At 37.5% G+C, this 25,903-nt stretch overlaps 1 protein-coding gene across 4 annotated transcripts in view; it reads left to right on the top strand.

Annotated features, from left to right (window-relative positions):
- The window catches only part of CTNND2 (catenin delta 2), a 931,369-nt gene that overhangs the window by 282,633 nt on the left and 622,833 nt on the right, over positions 1-25,903 (top strand). The gene's annotated exons all lie outside the window — the stretch shown is intronic.

The following is a 25,903-nucleotide window of genomic DNA, read 5'->3' as shown; positions in this document are numbered from 1 at the left end:
GGAAGGAAGGAAGGAAGGAAGGAAGGAAGGAAGGAAGGAAGGAAGGAAAAACAGGTAGAAATTAGAATATTATTAACACCAAGGCCAAAGTATGTGAGCCACATTAAGAAGGATGTGTAGTTAACCATCAGATACTGCAGATGTGAAAGTAAGTAGGAAACTATTGGCCACATGTGACAAGGCATTTCTGTAGAGTGGGAATGACAGAAACTCTTTTGCAGTGGACTAAAATGTAAATACATGAGAAAAATAAAAGGAAATATTTTTAGGTGCTTGACAAGAAGTCATAGTAGATCGTGCCTTGACAAAAAAGAGTTGAAGAAAACTGTAAAAAGTGATCATTTTTGTAGTGAGAAAATGGCCCAGAGGAGAGAAGGAGATTAAATAGGAAAGAAAAGATGTCTCAGCAAGTAAGTAGGCAAATGTAGTTGGCAAAGGAGCAAAAGAGCTTAAAGCCAATATCACAGTTTCAAACTTGGGTGACAGGAAAAATGTAATGTCATAAACCAAGAGAGAGAAGTCAGAAATAGAAGCATTTGTCTAAGGAAAAAAAATCATTGTTATGTGTATGATTTTTAGTAACCACTTGGCTATCATGGAGGTAGAGGACCATCTCATGGTGCTAAAATGACCTTGAGACTTCTGATGGTCCACCACACAGGAATATTTGTGTAAGAGAGAATACCATTGTCATGCATGTGATTTTTCAGTAGCCACTTGGCCATCCTTGATGATCTTGGAACTTCTGATGGTCCACTACATAGTCCCAGGCCATAGAATAAATGCCTGTGGTCTCATCACATGCATAGCTCTTGTGTCATGGGATATATTTATTTAAAATACACTTATATGACACACTAGAGAGAGAAATAACAGCCAGAATATAGAGTTTCTACATACTGTCCTGTCTTCCAACTCGTGATTTTTTGATTATTTGTTAACTTCTCTGGTTCTCAGTTTTCCTCATTTGAAAAGTCAAGAGTTTTGAGTAGATGATTTCAAAGATCTACTACTTCAGTTTGTTTTTTTATTTGTATTTCTAAGATTATCTATCTCCATCATTTCTAATTTCAATACTTAAAAATGTATAGTCATGCTAAAATGCTTATTTGATGAATAGCCTTACATTGTTTTTAAGAACATAGTTTTTTTAGTACAAATTCAATTAATAAGGGAAAATATATAAAGTGTCTACATGTTTCTTTAAGGGTCTGTGTACAAATAATTATAAATATTGTCCTTCGAAGTTATAATCGCTGTCGTTCATGGTTTCAGTTGTTAGGCCATTGCAAAAGTAATTGCGGTTTTTGCCATTAAAAGTAATGACAATTACTTTTGCAATTAAATAGGAAAGAAGAGATGTCTCAGGAAGTAAGTAGTTACTTTTGCAATTACCTTTGCACCAACCTAATAAATGTGTCAAAATTTTTAGTATGTTAAATACAGCAAATATAGTTCTACTGTAAGATATAGAAATGATCTCTTCTACATTGCTTAATGAATATGAAACATAAGTAATTTGAATATCTACTCAAATTCTACTAGATTCTAGTAAATGATATTTAAATGGTGAGACAAAACACATATTTTGCATCATTGCCCATTTTAATTGCTATATGTATATTAATTTAGTTCTCACAAGGACCTGATCAGGTAGGTACTATTGTCCCCACTCCAGAGATGCGGAAATGAGGACGAAAGAGGTTTCAGAATTGTCCAGGGCCACACTGATACTGGTGCTACAGCAGGTCTGGCTCCCCTATCTGGACTCTCAAGTGTATGTTATGCCGCCCCACTCAGTGATGAAACACAGGTTGATATGCCTGTATGCTGTGTCCCGCTGTAGTTGATCACTGCCCTAGAATATTCCATCATGTGACTATACCCACAATTCATCCATTCTTTCCTCAATGAGCATTTGGACTGCTTCTGAGTTTCTGCTGTTACAAATATTTCTGTCATGAACAGCCTTATACATGTCTCTGCCTTTACATTTTTCAGGAGTTTCTCTTTGTTACATACCCAAGAGTTAAAATTCATCTTAATACGCTAATGCCAAATTATTTTCCAAAATGGTTGCCTAATTGTATTCCCATCAGCAGTGGAAGTGATTCTATAGATTCACATTTTGTTGCATCACTTGGAGTTTTTAATCTTGGTAGAATGAAGCAGAAATAATACATCAGGTGGGAAAAAGGGAGGCAGAAATCTTGTTTCTTCAGACTTACCAGAAGTCAGAACTCAGGCACATTTTTTAACCTTTCTGAACATCATTATGTAACTTTGTAAATTAAAGATATTTTGTTTAACCTGCTAAACATAGTCGCTACATAAAAGGTGATCAGTGTAAGTTAACTGAAAATGTAAAGGACATGCGGATAAACCAGAAGCATAATTGTACTCTTAATAAGAAGCAAGTTACCTCAAAATAATTATACTGTTTTAAAAAAAGAAGTATAGGAAAAATGTCCATTGTCAAGAAAGAATTATCCAAATTTTTTATTGAAAGTATTCAAACTTTTTCAATTGGCAGACATTTTACTCTTCACTACATAAATACATGTATTTTTAAATACAGTTCTGTCATTTCATTATAGATGGAAAAATAAACAAGACTTAAAGCAATTGATGCATTGAATGAAGTGGACATGGGGTTTTGTCCAGGAGTCAGATGTAGAGACAGGGGAGCAAAAGTTGTCAGTCTCTGGTAGGGTGATATTAAGCTACAGACATGCACTAACCATCATGGAAACACAGATTAAGGCCTAATTCTAATCCTAGCTTTACCCAGCTTGAGGACAGTAAGAGAGCTGGTAAGAAAGAGATGACCCAAGAGCTGAGACTTTAGCAGGCAACAGGATCTAATTCCGTGGGCTAGTTACATTGGTTATCTCCAGGAAATGAGTCCACACCAGCGTTTAATTCAGCCCTGAAGCAATATATTGCTGGAAGAAGAAAACACAGGTTAATACATACAAATTCAATTCAGAGGCGTCCATTAATGTCTTTGAATGCCTGATTGGACAGCAGCTTTGGCTAGTTCCTTAGCTTCTACTGGTGGTTTTTCATGAATTCTGAATACCACAAAATGATGGTTCTTGTGACATTTTTCTCTTATCATTTTGAAGGAAGCATCAGGGTTTGCTTACATCTCTCATAAATGTCATCAGTGGTTTTAATAAGAAGCACTTTAAAAAGATTATTTTAATTTAAGCTTCAATAAGTGTCATACACATACACATACACACGTATATCTACAAAATTATGGAGACGAAGCAAGGTAAGCCACAGTTTCATTACTTATCCAAGCTACTTGCAACAGGATAATTGCCAGATGAATACCATCTTGACATTAAAATAAAAACCCAAAAGCAAAATGGATTTTGATTAAGAAATCTTGACATTGGCAAAAACTTCTTAGAAAATGTCACAAAGAAGCTGTTTTGTATTGCCCATGTATCTCATTGGCAGCATTATTCAACCAAAGCACAAGAGTATGCACTCGAAATAAATACCACTATCAAGGAGACAAATTCTGCCACTCTATTAATTATGGAAATTAATTTAAGCTATTGTTAATTACTCCTGGAGAATGATGAAAGTCTGTGTTTTTGTATTATATTTTATTTATTTATTTATATTGAGGCAGGGTCTCCCTTTTTTACCTAGGCTGGAGTGCAGTGGAACTATCATAGCTCATTGTAGCCTCAACCTCTAGGGGTCAAGTGATCCTCCCGCCTTAACCTCCCAAGTTGTTGGGACTACAGGCATGCACCACCACACCTGACTAATTTTGTAGAGGTGGGGATCTCAGTATGTTGCCCGGGCCAGTCTCAAACTCCTGGGCTCAAGCAGTCCTCCCACCTTGGCCCTTCAAAATGCTGGAATTCTAGGCATGAGCCACTGTACCCAACCTATTTTTATTTTAGAAATAGTAAGCACCATAGTATTAGTAAGCAATATTACCTTTTTAATGCTGTTGCTTTCAGCTATGTTTTTAGTGAATAGTTTTTGCTTTACAATCAAATTTGCTTAAAGTGTGTATCATGAAGAAGGAAGAAGGTACATAGCTAAGATCCCATGTTTCTTAGCATAAATCTGCTTATTTAGGCCATTAGTAATTTATATATAATTCAGGGATATTGAATTACTTAGTACTAGTCTTTAAAAATAATTAACTCTTACTTCTGCAACACTTTGGTTTCCTTAAAGACAAAACTCCCAAGTCAGAAGGCATGAGTGTTGATTTACTGATAGGAATTATAATTAAGCAAAACTTTTCACTTCAAATGTTCCTTTTGTAAAGTCACATCTCTTAATTCCCCAAGTCAACGCCATTTAAGTGGTAGAAAGGAGTGTCTACTTTCTGGTATTTGGGATTTCCTATCTATCAGCCTGATCATATATACACACTGTTAGTTTTAAGGTGCTATATTCTCGAACTTTTGTGACTTTCCATTACAATGTAGGCTTGGTGAACCCCTGATATTAGGATTTCTGTAAATAGAAATGAATATGATATGTTTTGCTTTTAATGTTAAATATTTATTGATCACTTATTTGTATTAGGAACACAACTAGAAATAGAATCATTGCCCTCCAAGGGCTCAGAATCTGGAGGGAGCTGGTTGTCAGAGAGACAAAAGTTGATAATACGTTGTAGTGAGAGACGCAGAAGAGAAGGAAATATCTAGATAGTGTGCTTATCTAATCTGTTCTGAGTTCAAGAAAAAACTTTTTTTTTTGAGGTGGAGTCTCGCTCTGTTGCCCAGGCTGGAGGGTGCAGTGGCGTGATCTTGGCTCACTGCAGCCTCTGCCTCCTGGGTTCCAGCGATTCTCCTGCCTCAGCCTCCCAAGGAGCTGAGACTATAGGCATATGCCACCATGCCTGGCTAATTTTTGTATTTTTAGTAGAGACGGGGTTTCACCATGTTGTCCAGGCTGGTCTCGGCCTCCTGACCTCATGTAATCCACCTGTCTCAGCCTCCTAAAGTGCTAGGATTACAGGCGTGAGCCACTGCACCTGGCCCAAGAAAAACCTTTATCATTGCATCCTGATAAAGGGAAAATATGTAGACTTTATGATAAAGTGACAACAAACCATGATAATCTTAAATCTTGCTTAAAGCAAGCTTTGAAGGCTGCAGACTTGACAGGTTTTGCTGTTAGAATATTTCTACTGTATGCCTGTAATCCCATCACTTTGGGAGGACGAGGCGGGTGGATCATGAGGTCAGGAGATCGAGACCATCCTGGCTAACGCGGTGAAACCCCGTCTGTACTAAAAATACAAAAAATTAGCCAGGCGTGGTGGTGGGTGCCTGTAGTCCCAGCTACTTGGGAGGCTGAGGCAGGAAAATGACGTGAACCTGGGAAGCGGAGCTTGCATTGAGCCGAGTTCGTGCCACTGCACTCCAGACTGGGAGAGAGCGCGAGACTCTGTCTCAAAAAAAAATATATATATATATTTTTAATCTGTTCTCATATTGCTAATAAAGACATACTGAAGACTGGGTAATTTATAAAGGCAAGAGGTGTAATTGACTCACACTTCAGCTTGGCTAGGGAGGCCTCAGGAAACTTAACAATCATGGCAGAAGGGGAAGCAAACATATCATTCTTCACATGGTGTCAGCAAGGAGAAGTGCCCAGCTAAAGGGGGAAGAGCCCCTTATAAAGCCATCAGATCTCATGAGAACTCACTCACTATCATGAGAACAGCATGAGGGGTAACTGCCCCCATGATTAAATTACCTCCCACCACATCCTTCCCATGACACGTGGAGAATATGGGAGCTACAATTCAAGATGAGATTTGCGTGGGGACACAGACAAACAATATCATCTACTAGCTTAGACTTTAGATTTTATCCTAAATCTTGACTCCAGATTACAGTCTATTTCTAAACTTTTTGACCTCAGTAAAGTATAATATCTTCTCATTTAAGTAAACAAGAGCTTCCTTTGATCACTTGTAATAAATACTGTTTTCTACATGAGCAAATATGCAGCTACAATTCATCCATCAAGACAACACTGTGGGCAAACCTCTAATATGTCATTGATAGCCGAAATATGAATTGATCACACTGCTTAGAGATAAATAGAACTCTGTGGATATTTTTGGGTCATTTTATATTTTTGCTATGATCCATTCAGGCAACATTCATTGAAATAACATTCTATTACTTGAAACTTGTGAACTACCAACTAGAACCCAAAGATAGGCATGTGGAGGAGAGTGGCTTATTGGACAGTGGGTTCCCTGGGCTGAGAGTGAAAATCGAGACAGCCTTATGGCATTAAAATATAGTGATTTATAAATCTATGCCAGTCACATCACTTCTCTAGGCCTCAATTTCTCACCATTGAAACGGGGATATTATTGCTGCCTTATGTGAATTGCATGCCTTACAGGGTTGTGAAAATTGGCTATTCTCACAAATAAATTATTTGACATCTTTCAGCTAAAGAGTTTGAAATGTTTGCTATTTCAAGCTACAGTGTATGAGGCGAGATGAAGCTTTTCAATGTTATTTCCTTGATGACATTGATCCTGGCCAAGAGATGGCACTGGGTTTTTGCTTCAGATCCATTTATGAAGGTTACTGCTACGATTGAGCTGGCCAGGTCTTACTGGGCTCCATTCCCAGGGAACGGCCAAGCAGCTTTGTTCTGTGCATGTAGAGAGAACTCAGTGTATGGGGAGCTAAAGTGGAACTTTGTGTCCGGAACAAGTCATAAAACTCTTTGTCATCAGCACTTATATTGTTGTCATAAATCAACATAACAAATACTAGGACTCAAACCAAATTGCTGTCAAATAAATCAAGACTAAATTTCTCCTCATGTTTAAAGGAGGTCATTGTGTAAGTTAAAAGATTCTCAATGTGATTCTGTTAGGGACAAACTATAATGGTCAAAGGTTAGTAGAGCCTGACTAAGTGTAAGAAGTTCATTGTCACTTGGTCATGAGGTCAAGATCCCACAGCTGCAGTTGCAGAAGGCTCCCAGGTTCAAGCCTCCCCTGGGGCAGGTGGCTTCAACCCCACCTGGGTCCCAGCCAGGCTTTGCCAAGACACATCCTCCCAGGGCTGAAGCACACTCAGACACACGGACAAGGCATTTCTTTGTGTTGTTTCACTGGTCAGTGTTAGGCCTTATCAGTCTATACTGGGCCAAAAAATAAGTATTGGAATTGTGTTCATTGTCCAATACTATTATTTAATACAATAGTATTATAAGATAGACTATTGTTCTCCCAAAAGTTCAAGAAATGTCATTCTCTCCATGAGAGTGTCATGGAGTGATTAATAATTCTCTATCAGGTAAGACTGACCATTGCAGTGGCAGAGAGTCCATTGAGAGTCACTGATTTGGAAAGAAATCCATACATTTAAAGACGGCACATTTTCTGTGTTCAGTAGAAACCAAAAGCTGAAACTTTTGATGAACTACTCATAATTCATCAAAAAGAAAAAATAAATAAAACACTTTCAGATTTAGTGGACAGTAGATAGGAAGGCATAGTTCTTAAACCACATGACTTACTGGGGGACACCTGCAATAAATATGTAGGCAGAAACAACATAAGCAAAAAAGATGAAAAAATGTGCAAGTAATATGTACAGTTTCAGATAGGGATGAGTGGATGAAGGAAACAAAATACATGGAGAAAAAACTATGAGTGAACCAGAGAAACTTGGGCAATGCTGGCTGAGGGGAAGGTGTCTCTGATGAGCGCTACCTGTGCTCAGATTCACAGGACTAGTAGAGGAAGCCATGAGGTGAAAATGTGGTCCAGGCTGCAGGAATTGCTTCATGGATCTCAGGAAGAAAAAATGCCATATGGCTGGGGCTTAGTAAAAAGTGGGAAGGATGAAAGTAAATTAAATCAGAGAGGTAGGCAGAGTCCTATCAAATCCAGAAGCCTCAGATACCCTTGGAACGATGATGGTGCTGATGATGATGATGATGATTTCACGGGAAGGCATTTGAACATTTTAGGCAAAAGAGTAAAATGATGTGATTAAACAGTTGGAAAACTCTGCTTGCTCTGTGGAAAATAAGACTCTGGAGGTGGTGGGTGGGTGTCAGGGGGTACAAGATGGGAAGCAGAGAAACCAAGTAAGATGCTGTTGCAGAAATTTAGAATAGAGATGATGGGCTAGTTGGCAGCAGTAGAGATGATGTGAAGTGGAGGATCTCAGCATATACTTTGTAGGCAGAACCAACAGAAACTTGCTGATGTATTTGTCTGGGGTAGGGGGAAAGAGGCTGTTCTAGAATCTCTTCTATATGTTCCCTACAACTGGGTTGCTGGTGGTACCATTTACAAAGATAAGGGGCGCCTGGGAGAGAGGAAAGGTGGAGAGTGGTGGAATGGGAATAATGGGAGAAATGCCAGATTTTATTCTGGGTGTGTGAACTAAGAGAAGTCTAGTAAGTAAATATCCAGTGGAGATGGGAAGTAGGCAGTTGCCTAGATTAATCTAGTGCTCAGTGGGGAGGGCAGAGTTGGAGATGAAAGCCTTAGAAATCATCAGCATATAGATGATGTTTAAAGCCTTAGGGCAGGCTGAGAAAACACTGCATTAATTTTCTACTTTCAACTATGTGTTTTCTGGGTTTCTATGAATCATAGTGTTTCAGAATTTAACAGGACTCTTCATAGCTTCCACAGCTGTGGGTAGATTCACATTGCATTTGGTATGTGTGTTCATCAGGGTTCTCTAGAGGGTCAAAATTGACAATATTAATCATCACAGCGTAATATCTTAAGACAGCAGCATCTATTTCTAGATTTGTTGCGAATTGTTGATAGAATTCAGAGATGTTATATTTTATAAGAGAATTTTGCCCTGGGTTTTTATGGTTAATGATGAACTTGAGAATTTCTTCTAATGCATAGTGTCAATGTGAAACACATTCCTTGCATGGGGCCTAATTAGGTATCAATTTCTGCTCATAGCAGAAGGTGTGCTCCTTTTAAAGTTGGATGTAGTTTGATACCTGCTGTGTTCACAGACTTTCAGCCCAAGTTTTGAGTTTCTTTCATTTGGGATGTTGACAGTTTGACATCATTAACAGGTCTAAGTTAAGTAATACAATATTTGAATAAACGCAAGGAATATCTTGCAGAAGTGGATTCATAACTAAGACTATTGAGCACCTTCCCTTCCATAATTTTGAATGGAGGATTAATATTCAAATAACAGTCATTTGTGTCCATTGAATTGCCATAGATTTTAAGATCATCTAATGAAAGAAACTAACTTCTGAGTAATTTGTGCTTGAGAAATACATGTTTGCTGTTTCTTAAAACTCAGTAATCAAAACTATATGATTACTGTTGTACTCATTTTAATAAAATTATTTTTTTCTTGCCATATTTTCATCTTTTTTTATTTTAGAGATGGAGATAATATTACATATGTCAGATATGGAGATCATGCCACTCAAAATATATCTGTACGCCTGTCTTAGGTATCGACTTCACAGTATTATGTGCGTGAATTAGTTCGTTAGGGCTACTATTAAAAGCTACCAGAAACCAAGTGGCTTAAACAACAGAAGATTATTGTTTCACAGTTCTCAAGGCCAGAAGTCCAAGATCAAGGTGTCATCAGATTGGTTTCTTCTGAGGGCTGCAAGGGAGAATCTGTCCCTGGCCACTTCCCTAGCTCCTGCTGGTTTGCTGGAAGTCTTTGGTGTTCCCTGGCTTACAGAAGCAGGTTCCTGACCTCTGACTGCTTCTTCATGTGACATTCTTCCTGTGTGCCTGTCTCTGTCTAAATTTCTCCTTTTTACAAGGACGCTGATCATATTGGATTAGGGCCTACCCTATTGATCTTATTTTAACTTGATTACATCTAAAAAGACCTTATTTTCAAATATAGTCACATTCACGTGTTCTGGGATTGGGATGCCAACATATTTTCTGGAGGGAATACAGTTCCACCCACAACAGAGTATAATCTCCTGTCCTTCTTAATGTTCCTGATTTTCCTTAGACATTGTTGATGAACAAATCCTGAAGACATTCTCTGTTTATCTATCCATACAGGTATCCTGGGAACACATATGTAGGCCCATATTTAAAAACATCATTGATATGTTTATGACACACTTATAAAGCTGACTCATGCCTCCAGCCCTCACCTCTTCATTCACTTCCAAACTTGTGTTTGTACCTGCCTTCCTGTCACCTCCAGCTGGATGGATGATAAGACATCTTAAGCTTCACATGTTCAAAACAAAGTGTTTGTTTTCCATTTTTCTCCCCAAATGTTCTTCCATCATGTTTTCCCATCTCAGTAAATGATCCCTCCATTCCCTCAAACTCTGTCCAAAGAGCCGAGCCATCCCAATGTGTCTCTTTCCCTTACTGTCTTCTGATACTTTCCACTGCTGTGTTAGTTTTGTATTGCTTCCGCCAAAGTGAATTGGTACAAACTTAGTGGCTTAAGACAACACCAGTTTATGTATCTCATTGCCTCAGAAGTCCGATGTAGGTTTCACTGGGCTGAAATCAGATTGTTTTCAGGCCTGCATTTCTTTCTGGAGGTTCTAGGGAAGTATCTGCATCTAGGTTCTTGGCCAAATTCAGTTCCATGCCATCCTTGTTTCGAAGTCTCCATTTCCTTACTGGCTGGTGGCTAAGGATCATTCGTGACTTCTGGAGTCCACTTGTATTCCTTGGCTTGTGGCTTCATTCCTCTATCTTTGGCTTTGCATCTCTCTTACCTCCTATTCCGTCTCGTCTCTTGCCTCTTCTGACATCCAGTTCTGGGTATGGCTGGAGAATTCTCTGCTTTTACCAGCTCATGTGATTAGATTGGGTTAACCTGGATAATCCAGGATAGTCTCCCTATTTTAGGTCAACTGACTTGTAACCTTACGTTTATCTTTAGTCCCTTCACAGTAGAAACTCAGTAAATGTTTGATTGAGTAATTACAGGACCAGGAACTTGGGTGGTGGACATCTTTAGAATTCTTCCTCTCACAACTGCCATATCCTCTTAGCTGTATTTTAGCACGTTTTTCTTCTCTCCCTCCACCACTACCACCAGGTTTCCAGTGACCACCATTCCTGCATAGTTACAAAAGACTCCTCACTGGTCCCTTCTGTGATCTTTATGAACCATGGCATTTTAGATCCAAACAAGACTATTTCTTTATGACTCCTATTATTCTAGATAGGGTCACATTAAATATAGCATAATACATTAAGTTGATCTTTTTAAAAACAGCACCTGCAAGATCATGTCACTTAGATACCTCTAATGGCTTTCTTTAGTACTTAGAATAAAATCCAAACCTTAATATGGTCTATAAGGGGCTTTTGATTCCTGCAAAGGCTCTATCTTTTTACCAGACTGTTTGACTTTCTTTATAGGACTTATCACCTTGAGAAACCATCCTGTGCATTTAGTGTGGATGATAAATTTGTCTGTGACGCTTCATTAGAATGTAAGACCCTTCTCTGTTTGCTACAGCTCAAATATTCAGCACACTGACATAAACATGTGGTCATTGTATATAATTTAAGTTGCTTTCATATGTGTATGTTCATTTAGTAAGCATGTCTGTTGTGTGGGCACTGCTGTGCCTCTTCTCAAAGTCCCTCCTGGCACTGTTAGGAGAATGAATGTGCATCTGACTGAGCCCTTGACCCCAAAGAACTTGTAGTTTCATCTCATTGTATTCCTATAATCTTCTCTTGAACTGTACTGTACAAGAGTTTTTCCCATTTCATAAATAAAGGAACTTTATTTAAGATGAGTTCAGCAACCTCCCCAAGGAATCCTGGTGCTATAACTAAAACTCAGAGCAGTTGTTCCTTGCTCCAAATACCTTTCTGCAACACACCAAACTTGTAATTATTCTCAACATTCTTAAAGCACAGATAAATAAATTGCACAAATGTAACTGGACAAATGCACAAGTAGGTCTTCCATCTCTAAAACCAAAAGCTGACACAAATGCCCGTGAATATCTCCCTCATTCCTCCACTGATGTACTTGGTATTATAAATGCTTCTGAAAATACCAAAGCAAATGTTTTAACAGAATATTTTTTGAGATCTTGGGACATGGGTGATTAATTGGGTCCAGGTAGTATCAGAGCCTTAGAATCATCTGGGGAAGGTGAGAATCAGACTTTCTAGGAGAGAGAGGAAGAACTAAGATGTGAAAAGCCAGAGGACACAAGGTAGATGGCAGAAGAATATGGACTGTATACAGAAAGGCAAGGGGACTTGCAAAGCTTGGGGTTCACATGCTGCGGGAGGAAGCCCAAGGCTTTGGAGGCAGAGCTGTGCGCAGACCCATGTTCCACAAGACATCAGCTTCGGTGCTTGACGTGAGTCATTCCCATTCTTGAATCTCCTTCATGTTTGAAAGAGATCAATAGTGCTTTCCTTTCCATGGTGAATGTTGTTGATGGTCTATGTAAAGAATTTTGTACTATGTCTAGATCATGGACACTGTCCAACTCATGGCAACAAGTAGAGAGTTTGTAAATTTTTCATGCCAACTGGATGGCTGTGAAGACATGGGTCACAGGTTGCCCCAGCTCATTGCTGCATAAATGAAACACTGTTTTTATTCCAAAGTCTCACTCCTCATAAACCACATTCCAGAAACTGAGACTTCAACAGTAAAAGGAGAAGAAGCCTGTGAATATGAATACTCACAAAACATGAAATAGTAAATTTCTGTGTTCTTATGTTCACCCTCTGTGACAGTGAAGTAGCCAATAATATTGAAGTTTTAGATATGCCTTAATATTATACACTTATTAATTAAAAAGGGAAATACCAATTCAATCTGTAAGGCAATGATTAAGTGTTTGCTATATGCAAATAACTCTAGGAATAAATATGCTGATTTGTTTAAAAGAGATAAAATTGAGCTTCTGGAAGAAGCAGAAGCAGATATCAAATATGGAGTGTTTCCAAAATAAAACTGGATGGTAAGCTGTGTGAGGGTGGGACCACATCTGTCGTTGCCTTTCAGAAGAGTGCTGGGAACAAAATAGGTATTTAATAACTATTTGTAGAATGATAATAAAAATGAGATTCTTCTAGTAATTTGTTGGACTGTATAATAGACTTCTCTGAACTATTTATTATAATCTCAAGCTGTGTCATATAGCCTTGCCTTTTATTTTTAGGGAAAATAATCATCCTGGGTTTTGCATTTTACATTAAAATAATATGATAATAAGGCCGAATGTAGCAAACTCTATAATTAGCCATTTACTCTGAATTCCCTTGAGGCCTCTAGTCTATTTCACTGTCAAAGCAGGAATGTGGCAGGGCAGGGTAATCTTGGATACTTAGAGACAGGCAAGATGTTTTGAGAGTCGTGGTGCAGCACGTGAGGTCCTGACAGTGACACCAGCAATGGGCAGCAAAGTTGAAAATTAGGAGCCACTGCAACTGTGACATTAAAATTATAATGTGAATAAACTAATTGTGTTTGTTTCATGGGATGGTTCCTTGTGGTATCTGTTTTGGAAACCAGAACTGTTGATGTTCATACTACAAAAGTAGGTGGCCAACTTTTTAATATACTAAATATACATGGAATCTGTTCAATAGATTTACGAAGCAATGGCATTTATACTTCTATCCCAATGATGAGTACAGGTTGCATTTTGGAAGCAGAGGCATAAAGGGTCAATAGTTTGTTGTGATTGTGATTGTTAACATGCCCATTGTGAAGGACCCTCTCCTAAATGCCTCTTTCTAATAGGGTAGAGAATAATCTGAGAAGCATCTTTACTTTTAAATTACCAACCTATTCATTTCTGTTACACTTATCAAAATATTTAAGTAAATCATTATTATGTTTTCCTCCAATTTAGAAGGAGATTATAGGACAAAGATTGCTGCATTCTATCATCATATTCAATTTAGTTGAAAATGAAGATAACCAAGAGACAGCTTTGCTTTCTCTCTCTATATATACATATATAGTATATATATTATACATATATTATATCATATATAATATATATAATATCTCATATATATTATATATATTACATATATGATTACATATATGATTACATATATTATATATATGTATATGTATAGAGAGAGAGAGAAAGCAAAGCTGTCTCTTGGTTTCTGTCTTTTTCAAACATGGATATTCTAAGGTTATTCCATTAGTGCCACCAGTGGTTCAGTGTGTCACTCTCCCATCTGGACAGACTACTGGAGGAGACGCTCTGCTCTCTGTGGCCAAAGGGCAGTGCCCTTGTTTCTTGCTTCAACTGCCAAGAGGGTTTTTGAATAGCACTATCTAATGTCATTGTGTTTATTATGCATACTGACACATGTCCATGGGGAACTTGCCTGAAAAGAAATATTCATTTGTGTTCTTTGGATTCTCAAATCTTCTAAGATGACGAAAATCATTGAGTTCTTGGTACCAGCGGTGTAAAACTCTAATAGATTTCTATCTATAATTTCCTAATTATGATTATATTGATATTGAAGTGATGATGCTACTGCATTGTTATGAGCCACTTGCAATGTTAAAAATTAAATTATGGAGTATTTTATAATAAAATATATTTTTTAAGAAATTATATTGTTAAGGGAAGAAATTGTATCCCATAGTGCTTTACATCCCTTTATTATTGAGGGAACTTAATTAGCACCCTCTTGGAGGAATGCCTGCCTGAGCCTTGGGAACACAGGGTAGTAGGGGGAGGAGGGCACTTTTCCCCACTTGGCAAAATCTTCTAGAGTGTTTGGTGGGGGCAGATCTGAGTTGAACAGGTTCTGGTGAATGTTCTGAGACATAGTACTACTATCTAGGTGCTTTCTTTAATGAGCAGTACCTAAGTACCGAAGCATATTTGAATGTGTGCCTGAGTATTTTCAGTAATTAGCTTGCTAATTTAACTTCTCAAATAAGAATTTTGATCTAAATTAGCGTTCTGTTATTAAATTCATAATATCTCTTTGGTTTTAGATTTTAATAGCTACTTAAAAGATTATTAAGAAGATCAAAAGTGATAATTTATGTAAATCCATTTTATAAACTATAAGGCAGCAGATATATTTATTGTTATGATATATTCTCATTTAGAAAAATATGTTATTAAAATCTTAATGAGTTGTGAGAAGTGAACAATTAAATATTAGCAATTACATCTAATAAAATAATTGGAATAAATTTAAAATGATTAAGGCTTTTCAAATAGACCACATTAAAATTTAGAGATCTAAATTTTATTTTTAATAACTGGAATTAAATCTGTTCCAATTATTTATCGCTTAATATGATGTGTCTTCCTTTCATTTTTTTCACTGAAAAATAAAATTCTTATAGAGCAATACATCATTTTCCATAGGATTGCAAGAAAGAACCTGTGCAAAGTGGAGAAGAATGGAATCTGATGATTCCAATTAGGTCATAAAGAGAAAAAAGGTGAAAATAATGCTATGGGAAAAAGAAACAATGTGATACTAGCTTTCCTGTCGTTCTCAAATATTTTGCTGCTCAACATTATGTTGATGTGAAATATGCGTATGCATGTTCTCGTTTATACATCTGTGGATACAAACACATTATTCACATAGTCCTTAGTTATACATTCAGAGATGCGGCATTCTAAGATATTTTGACATCTATATATATAGTATTACTAAAATAGAGTATCATGTATAAAAAAAAATCCTTGCTGTTTTATGCAAGTCAAATTAGAGTATTTGTCAGATTTAGAATTCTTTGGATTCATTCCATTTAATTTAGCTCTTTACCTGTGAGCTTGCCTTCTCACCGGGAGGCAAGCACTCATGGATGACTTCACAGTGTCTGCTGGTCCTTTCTTCCCACCGCATTTTTACCACCAATGCTCTCATTACCTTCTGATTTCTGTGCTATTTATTACTACTAAACTAATTTACTAACATCATTGTCTGGAAGTGTTCTGCCCAATAATTTTGAAATATAATTTCCTGGGCTAGTCTTCATTTTTTTTTTTTTTTTTGAGACAGAGTCTTGCTCTGTTGCCCAGGCTGGAGTGCATTGGTGTGATCTCAGCGTACTGGAACCTCTGCCTCCCAGGTTCAAGTAATTCTGTTTCTACTAAAAATAGAAATTTTGTTCAAACAAAATCAAGTCACAATTACCAGACATAGTTGTATATAAGAGGTAGAAATGACTAATAAATATACTTCGGTTTTACTCTGACTTTAATAGTGGTAGGAATTGCACCATCTGATTCCCAAGATCTCTCTTTTTTGATGGTTCATGTCTGTAATGACGTGGATTTTTTTTTTGTGAGATGGAGTCTTGCTCTGTCACCCAGACTGGAGTGCAACTGTGGCACAATCTTGGCTCACTGCAACCTCCCCATCCTGGGTTCAAGGGATTCTCCTGCCTCAGCCTCCTGAGTAGCTGGGATTACAGACGTGCACCATCACACTCAGCTAATTTTTAAAAATATTTTAGATAGAGACAGGGTTTCACTATATTGGTCAAGCTGGTCTCAAACTCCTGACTTCAAGTGATCCACCTGCCTCAGGCTCCCAAAGTGCTGGGATTACAGGCGTGAGCCACTATGCCTGGCCTAATCTTCATATAAAAGATTTGCACACATGTTGGTACAATTGTTCACCTACAACACACAATATACTTAATATATCTGTGAAAAATATTTGATACATATAATACAAATTTTTTTTTCTTTTTTTCTTTTTTTTTTTTTAGTTTTAGTGTACCTCACATATTGCTTAGAATTTAGGTGTCAGCAAATATTTTTCCCATACTTGACAAAACAGTGTGTCCACACACTTGCTGTATTAGCATAGGTATGTAATTCTGTAAGCAGGTAAATACTTCAGTGACTGCCTTGGACATTGACAGTGTCAGCTGAGGAAAACTCTAGATGATAGATGGACGAATGGAAATTTAAGTCACATATTTTAATCATAGATACTTTAAATTCAGATCCATATTTATAGTTTTGCTTTAGAATTGGATAAAGACCATTTGTGGTCTCAATATTTGGGACTTGCTAAAAGTAGGTACCTTGATGCATTTTGGAGCCACTTCTTAAATCAAATTCCTGAGTGTAACCCAAGTATTAACTCTGTGGCCATAGAATGCCATCAGAAGAGCAGAAGAAACTTCCACTTTTATGATTCCTGGGCATGCAGTAAGACTCTCAAGAAATTAGATAGCCAAATCAGTGTGCCATTTCTCATCACCAGAATAGCAAGCTTCCTGGCCTGAGAACCCCAAGGGAAAGTCTAAACTCCATTTTTGTAATCATTTTTCCATTTTCCTGACTTTTCACTGAATTGTACTCATGGGTATAAATCTAACCTTTGATCTACGTGGACCTCATGAATAAGTACAAGTTCCACTTGTTTGGGATTTTAAGAACTAGCAAAAGCAAACAAACAAGCAAAAAAAACCCAAATCCTTTGCCAGTCATGGATGTCACGTTTGAGAAGAAATGCTATATATGGCAAGAACTATTGCGGGCAACTTCAAAATTTCATACACAAAAGGAATTACTTTTTCAAAACTCCAAAAATGGTCATTAAATATGTGTAAATATATTTATAACTACAGAAAAGTTCTAGAAGACACAAGCTTCCAAAAACATTTGTTAGAAATGAAATACCTGTTCAAGATGAAGTTTACTAGGATAGTTAACTTTCCTCCTTTAATATGTATTATTAATTTTTTTTTAGTATTCCAGGAAATATTGCTATGTTATCATGAACTGCTTAAGTAGATTGTCCCATACATTTTTGATGTTGCTATAGATGTGTTATGATTTGGATCTGTGTCCCCACTCGTATCTCATGTGGAATTGTAATCCCCAAGTGTTGAAGATGGGGCTTAGTAGGAGGTGACTGGATCATGGGGGTGGTTTCAAATGCCTTAGCACCATCTCCCTGGTGCCGTCTTGTGATAGAGTTCTCATGACATCTGATGAGATCTGATGGTTTAAAAGTGTGTGCCAGTTCCCTGCTCGCTCGCTCTCTTTCTTCTGCTGCCATGCAAGGCGTGCCTTGCATCCCCTTCACCTTCTGACGTAATTGTAAGTTTCCTGAGGCTCCCCAGCCATGCAGATCTGTGAGTCAATTAATCATCTTTTTTTTAGTAGATTACCCAGTCTCAGGTAGTTCTTGATAGCAGTGTGAGAATACACTAATACAAGATGCTGACTTCCTTTTCATGTTTTTTGACCCAGCTTTTAATGAATTTCACTATAATAAATATGAAAGTTTTATACTTACACTTGTTTGTGAAATCTTTTGGTTAAGTCTCATATTTTTCATCAGTTTTCATGGAGAAGATATATTTTCCCAGCTCTTCATCTTCAATTCGTATATTAAGACTATAAGAAATAGACACTTCCTCCTTTCCCTCAACTTGTAAACCCTCCCATAGGAGGCTTAATGAAAAGAAAGGTGATATGTGTTTCCTCTTATTTAAGGGGGCAAACCACTATACCATTTAAATGTAATCAGATCAAGGATTTTAAAATGTGTATACAATATCAACCTTGATTACCTTTAGAATGGTTGACAAAACCGTGGTGGTAAAGAATTGCTTAGTGGGATTGCTGGGTAGGAGACCCCCCTGGAGTCCTGGCACACCTAGGAACTTACCTGATTCTTAGGGAGCTGGAATTTCTCCTCATCAGCACGTATGCTCCTTGGTTGTAGTGTAGAGGGATGGAGAATCCGATTTATCATTATTATACAAACCCAATAAGAACATGATATGGTGACTGTTAGCCATGGCTCCTAGAAGACAAACTTAAAACTTTGTCAATGATTATAGATAGGTCTCTCTAGTGGTTAAGAACACAAACATGATTTTGGACAGATTATTTAACCTCTCTGAATCTGTTTCCTCATTTATAAAATGAGATAATAATAACTTGCCTCATTGGATGTACACAGAAACAATGATAACATTTTACTTTAAGGCTAAACTGCTTTTTGGATACAACAACAATAATACAGCTATTTTTATCACATGAGAATATGGAAAGGGGTAATTTCAGTGATATGGGAGATGAGTTCTCCTCATTATCCAGTGGTGAGTTGCCTTCTGAATAAAATACCATCGCTACTTATCTTCTTTGTTATTATTATATTTTTAAAGAATATTCCCAGCCAAGCTTCCTGGCTCATGCCCATTGTCTCAGCACTTTGGAAGGCCAAGGCAGACGAATCACTTGAGCCTAGGTGTTTGAGATCAGCTTAGGCAACATGGCTAAATCCTTTTCTACAAATAATACAAAAATTAGGTGGGCATGGTGGAGCACACCTGTAGTCCCATCTACTTGGGAGGCTGCAGTGGGAGGATCACCTGACTCTGAGAGGTTAAGGCTGCAGTAAGCAGTGTTCACACCACTGCACGCAAGCGTGGGTGACTGACACCCTGTTTCAAAAAAAAGAATATTCCCTAATTCGGAATGCTCATTGGTGAATTAAGAAGAGCACATTATTGGCTAAGGCCAAATTGTAAGCTTAGAGCAAGAAATAGAGAATATAACATAAATCTGTAGAGCTAAATGAGCCTTAAATTTTCATCCAGTCTATCAGATATGTCAGCAGCTTTGAAATACCAAGGAATCATCTCATTCCAGATGGACTGGGTAATAAAGGGAGCAAAGTCAGTATTTAAGAGATTTACAAAGCTGTGAGCAAAGCCTATGGACATCTAAACATTGATTTGAAATAATGCAATATCAGTTCTAGAATGAACTTAAGCTGTAACATACACGGAAGGGCCCCATTTTTAAGATACCAACGTATAGGCACTGTTCAGAAATAGAGGTATATTCAGCAAGTCTTAAAGAAAAGTCTTCAAAATTCTGGAAGAACAACGTGCTGTTTCTACAAATGATAAGTAACGGAGCCTGTTGTGATTCACATTGGTTTAATATACAGTGCTGCCATAGCTGTGAGCAGCATCCTTTTATCGTCAGAGATTCCGTTGGACTTATTTGGGTTCGCTGCCTGTCCTGCTCCACACACACCAAACCTCACCATAGTGCAAAGAACAAATGAAAGCTTGTTCTCAGGCAGTCAAGAAGAAATGGAACAAATATACTAGAATTCATGAAAGATTGATTGCCAAATATTTAAATACTGCTATCAGTTAAAAAAAATGCTGATAAGCAAACAGAAAGCGCAAAGAGAACACTAGAGTCCTAGACATAGGGGAATGCCAGTCGTGTTCAGCCGGTTTGTCCACTGGTAACCCTCACCTCCAAGGCAGCACCTTTAACCACTACCCTCTGCAGATTTGAACTTCCCAAGGCTGTAGGAAGTTAACTCTTTAAAGGACAAAATATTCCAGCCTAAATGTAAGGGATTTTTATAATACCCAAGGCAAATATATCCTACAGGGAATGGTTGTACAAAAACATGTATATACTTACGCTTTGATGTATTGAAATGTGATATATCTTCAAGAAATTACTCATTTGTTTTATTTCTCTTTGCAAATAAATATTTTTTAAAGTAGTCTCTTTGGCTAGTGCCTTAGCCAAGCACATTGTGGGAAGAACTTAAAATGCTTAGTCATGTGCCTTTTCTTATTAGTATTCCTTAGGTGTCTCAGCCAAGGGCAATGACATAATACCTAAGCCCAGCCAAAGAAACAGGGCCCACTCTGTCTTGACAGAGTATTATTCATGATCACCACTTTACATAAATGTTAAAGGATATCAAGTAAAGACATGAGCTAATTATGCAAAAAATTGAAACAAATGCCACTCTTAACGCTGGGTGATTGGAATGCAGTATTCTTAGTAGTCAAATAAGTAGAATTATTTCTTAGAAGACAGTGCTTTAAATTTATGCCTGAGATCTAGAAAAGGATAAAATATGATAGATGCTTTCCATCTGGTAATAAACAAAAAATACTCCCAGTTCTGCCATAAAGAGACTCTCAATTTGTAATTTAAAATTTTGCATTCTGCAAAGGTGTGCATGCATGTGTGCATGTGTGTATGTGTCTTGGAGAAAGAAATTACTTTAAAAATGAGATCCTGCATTTGTTGTTATTGATATTATTTGGAAAGAATATATATTTATAGTAGAACTGGTGCATTGTGGCATTTTAGGAGGCAGTGGTGCTGATTCCATATAGCAGATGTGTTTCTTTACCTCTAATTAATTAATGCGTTTTAAAAAGTGTGTTCTAAGTTAATTTTCTAGCAGTCATTGTCGTTGTGTGTTTGATAACTGGATGGAAATTGCTGTCTTCAAGCTTTTTAATCCCAAAAATGTAAAATCATGTGAATTTCATGGATTGATAATTTACAACATCAGGTATGCCAATGCGTTTAAAGCTGAACTGTTACCGAGATGGTCAACTATACATTCCATTTGAGAAACCCTGCTTTGAATACAGTGAAATTAATTTCATGCCAGGTAGAGAGCTGCTTCTGAAATGATTTTGTCTTCTTCATCTGTCATTGCATGAGCTTTAGTTTGAGGCACAGATTGAAGAAAGGCATGTGAGGTCTCAAATAAGAGGTTCATACCCTGCCAGAATATATATTATTAATAGATTTAATATACCCTACACTGCTAGTACAGACTTCGAATTTACACTGGATTCAGGGATATTAGCTAGTGTGTGATGACATATACATCTAGTCTCTTAGTACCAATGGTCCTATTTTTGAGTCTTTCTGACACTTGGTTTCAAGAGTTTAGTGCAGCAGCAGGCAGCACTGGGGTTTCAGTCGTATCTGAGTACTTGTCACTACAAGGCCCCTAGGCAAAATTCCAGCATTGTTTGTTTGACTTCCTTCCTCATCCTGTTTTCCCATTTTTTTCCTTACCACCTCCTGCAATCCATTTCAGCAGCGATAACTGCTGGATTACAGATAAAAGCTGAGCTGGCCCTAAAAATATTACTCCTTGCAAGGATTTAATTGCAAAAGAATCTTTGTGTTGGAGTTTCCCCATGTCCCTTGGAAGGCAGACGCGGTAATTTGGCTGTCAATTGTGTGTAATTTTATACCTTAGCGTCTGGAAGGATAATAAATAGAATTACAGAGTATTACACTGAAATGCTGATTATCAGAAAATCAGAAGCCAAAATTTCAGGAGTCATGTCTCTTAAAGTCTCTCCTAAATAGCAAGTTTTGTTAGCATAAACATTTTAAATGTTAACTTTAACTTATTTGTGAATCACTACCAAGTCATATATTTCATGTTAAAACTTTTCTGTGTTAATGCTACTTATTCTTCCACCCCTCTGTCCATATGAGTAGATAAAAATTGCCAGGATACGAACATCATGAACATGTAGGTTTTGTTTGTGTGTGTTTGTTTGTTTTTTGTCCAAAGGGCCACAGCATAGTCAATTATTTTAAAGTTAATGAGAACCACAGCAAATACTGATTCCTTTAAACTTTAGTTCTACTTTTATTTTGTAAAAAGTAAAAATCCTTCATTTTCTTTAAAAAGAAAATTGGCAACAATATTGCTAGAAACCTTTGAAATTGATTGTTTTAGATCAAGAACATTTAGTAAGTAAGTGATATTCCTGTTTTCATACGTGCACGCCTGTCATAGCTTTCAAAAATCTAGGATTTAAAATAATTTAGAACCTTTTTAAAAGTAGAATATACATACAGAAAAATTTTGGTTTTTGCTATAATGGCAAAAACTGGAATTACTTTTGCACCAGCCTAATATATTCCAGCAAGTGCAGCTTGCTCACTGTTATGTGTGTGAGACTCAGTCATAATAGTGTGCGTGGTTATACGTGGTTTATTTACTTTGCTGAACAGGATTTCACTGTGTACATATACTGTACTATATTCATTCTAGTGACTGGGCATTTCTGTAGTGTTCAGTTGGGACTGACGTGAGCATTACAGGAGATGTGTTCTGGTGCACTTATGTGCACATTTTTTAGTTTGTGGCATTATCTAGTAGAATTGCTGAGAAACAGAGTATGTTTATCAAGAATTTTAGAAGAAATTCACAACTGTCACATTTATTTTAACATTTTATATTCCCACTTACAGTTTTATGAAAGTTCCAATAACACCCAATACTTGCCAATTTGGGCATTATCTGTCTCTCTGAATTTTAATCATTCTAATGAGTGCTTAGTGGCACCCTATAGTGGTTAAAATTTTGTACCCTGGTAAGTAGTGAAGTTGATTGTCGTATTAGTCTATTTTCATACTGTGATGAAGAAATACTGGAGACTGGGCGATTTAAAAGGAAAAAAGGTGTAATGGACTCACAATTCCACACGGGTGGGGAGGCCTCACAATCATGATGGAAAGTGAAGGAGGAACAAAGACACGTCTTACATGGCAGAAGGCCGGAGAGCATATGCAGGGGAACTGCCCTTTATAAAACCAGCAGATCTCGTGAGACTTATTCACTATCATGAGAACAGCGTGGGAAAAACCCGCCCTCGTGATTCAGTTACCTCCCACCAGGTCCCTCCCATGATGCCTGGGAATTATGGGAGCTACAATTCAAGATGAGATTTGGGTGGGGCACAGCCAAACTATATCAATTGTCTTTTCATTTATTTATTGGCCACATGGGTCATGTGGTTGTTTTCTTTTGTGCAGTGCTTGTTAAGTATTTTACCCTTTTTCTATTGGGTTGCCTATTAATGTCATATTACATTGCATTTCAGACTTACGCATATACAGAGAAAGAGAGAATGAAAATATCTTCTCCCGTTAGTGTACTTTCACTTTCCTGATGGGGTCTTTGGTAAACAGAAGTTCTCAGTTTTAATATGGCCCAATTTATAACTTTTTTTTATATTCCATTATGGTTAGCTCATTTTGTGTCCTGCTTAAGAAAGCCTTGGCTACTCCCAGGTCATGCATGTGCTGCATATAAGCATTTTCATTTAATCTTTCACATCTAGCCCTTCACTCCAGATGGAATTGATTTTTTTATTTTTTCGCAAGTGGGGTCATGTTGCATTTTTTTCAACAGGTGAAGGCACTGTCTTTCCCTCTGCACTGCAGTGTCGTGTATCTTGTAAATCAGGTAGTATGTGTGGCTTCGCGTCTGGATTCTCTTCTGCCCCACTGTTCTTTTTGTCTTTCCTTACATGGATACCACACAATCTTTATGACTGCAGTTTTCTAGTCCACCATGTTATCTGGTAGGCTGTCTTCCACATTTATTCTCTTCCTTTAAGACTGCTTGCTCTTCTTAGCCCTGTGCATTTTTATATAAATTTCAGAATCCACTGTCCATTAAGTCAGGCCCCTTACCCCCCAGAGAAGCATGCTGAGGTTTTGATTATAATTTTTAGGTAGATATTTGGTGGTTGTTTTGATCAAATTGAGGGAGGGCTTTCCCCTACTGTTTCTGGTCTGCAAAGATTGTTTTTTTTTTACTTAAGAATACTGTTGAACTTTGTCCAGAGTAAACATTTTTGCATCTTTGGGATTTCCCTTAAACCACTATTATGATTATCTCACAGTGTTGATTTTATTGTACTTCTTTCCTGGAAACACTAAAATGAACCAAAAGTACAAGAGGATTGTGAATAAAATTCCATTTACAATAATACTAGGAAATAAATCAGCACAAACTCATATGAAGGAGATGTGTGAGTTTACACATATCTTCCCAGATATCATACATTATGCATATTTCATTTTAGGAAAAAGAGGAAGGAAGGAAGGAAGGCTGGAGGAATGGAGAAAGGAAGGAAGGCAGAAAGGAAGGAAGGCAGGAAGGCAGGCAGGAAGGAAGGCAGGAAGGCAGACAGGAAGGAAGGCAGGAAGGCAGGCAGGCAGACAGGAAGGAAGGCAGGCAGGAAGGCAGACAGGAAGGAAGGCAGGAAGACAGGCAGGAAGGCAGACAGGAAGGAAGGCAGGAAGGAAGGCAGGAAAGAAGGAAGGAAGGAAGGTAGACAGGTTCCTGAGCCAGAATCCTCAACTGAAACACTGAATTCTGAAGACATGAAGGGACACAGGAGAGATGAAGCTCTATGAAGGACAAGCTCCAATAGGAAAAAATAATGTCAGGGGCTGGGGGTGGGTAGCATAAGAACTACATTTTCAGCTACCAGCTGCCTTCACTTTTTTTCGTTCTTAGAATTGCTCCCCTCCCCAATCTGTTACCAAGCAAAAGTCAGGCCAAGAAAAGGTTGCCATAATTCAAAAATAAGTAATAAACTGGAATGTTTAAAGATAGTGGGTTGACATTGTCCATAAAAAGTAAGAAACAAAGAAATCGGAAAGAGAATAAAGGAACACAAAAATAATACACATAAGGCAGAGAAAGTATAACCACAGAAAAATAAAATTACCCCCAGGTGATGTAAGAGAAAGTTAACCATTTTTTTATAACTTGAATAAGTTTAAAGTTATGAACAAAAATGAAATCAAAGAAGAAATCATAGGACAGAGGAGGCATGAAAGGAGTAACAATGAGCTGGCAAAGATTATTCAAAAAAAAAGAAAAAAAAACTATTGCTGAAATGAAACCATGTTAGAAGCATCAAGCAGACAGTGCAGAAATAAACGGGACTGGTATGAAGAAATAAAGCAGAAGAGAGAAAAAAGGCAATAGATGTGGAAGAGAGATAACTAGGAGCTAATGTATGGGTTGTTATTTTTACAATAGTTCTCACCTGGGAAAGTAATGTTCTTACCGGAGGGTTATATCAATCTGGCTTTTTAATTCTATTCTGCAGTTTTCAGTGTCAGAGGTAACTGAATGATTTCTTCAGAATTGTGAGTGAGGAAAAGTGTGATCCCAAAGTTGTATAACCTTCTAAGTAGTGCACAATTCCAGGGACACCTTCACAGAGAATGATGGTGAGTTGTGCTTCTGGAGGTACCACGAACATTCCATTCTAGGTGAAAAATGCCTCTGAGGGTTACATAA

Source organism: Hylobates moloch, unplaced genomic scaffold (assembly GCF_009828535.3).
Source record: "Hylobates moloch isolate HMO894 unplaced genomic scaffold, HMol_V3 SCAFFOLD_17, whole genome shotgun sequence".
Taxonomy (NCBI): domain Eukaryota; kingdom Metazoa; phylum Chordata; class Mammalia; order Primates; family Hylobatidae; genus Hylobates; species Hylobates moloch.
This window is presented reverse-complemented; position numbering and strand designations above follow the sequence as displayed.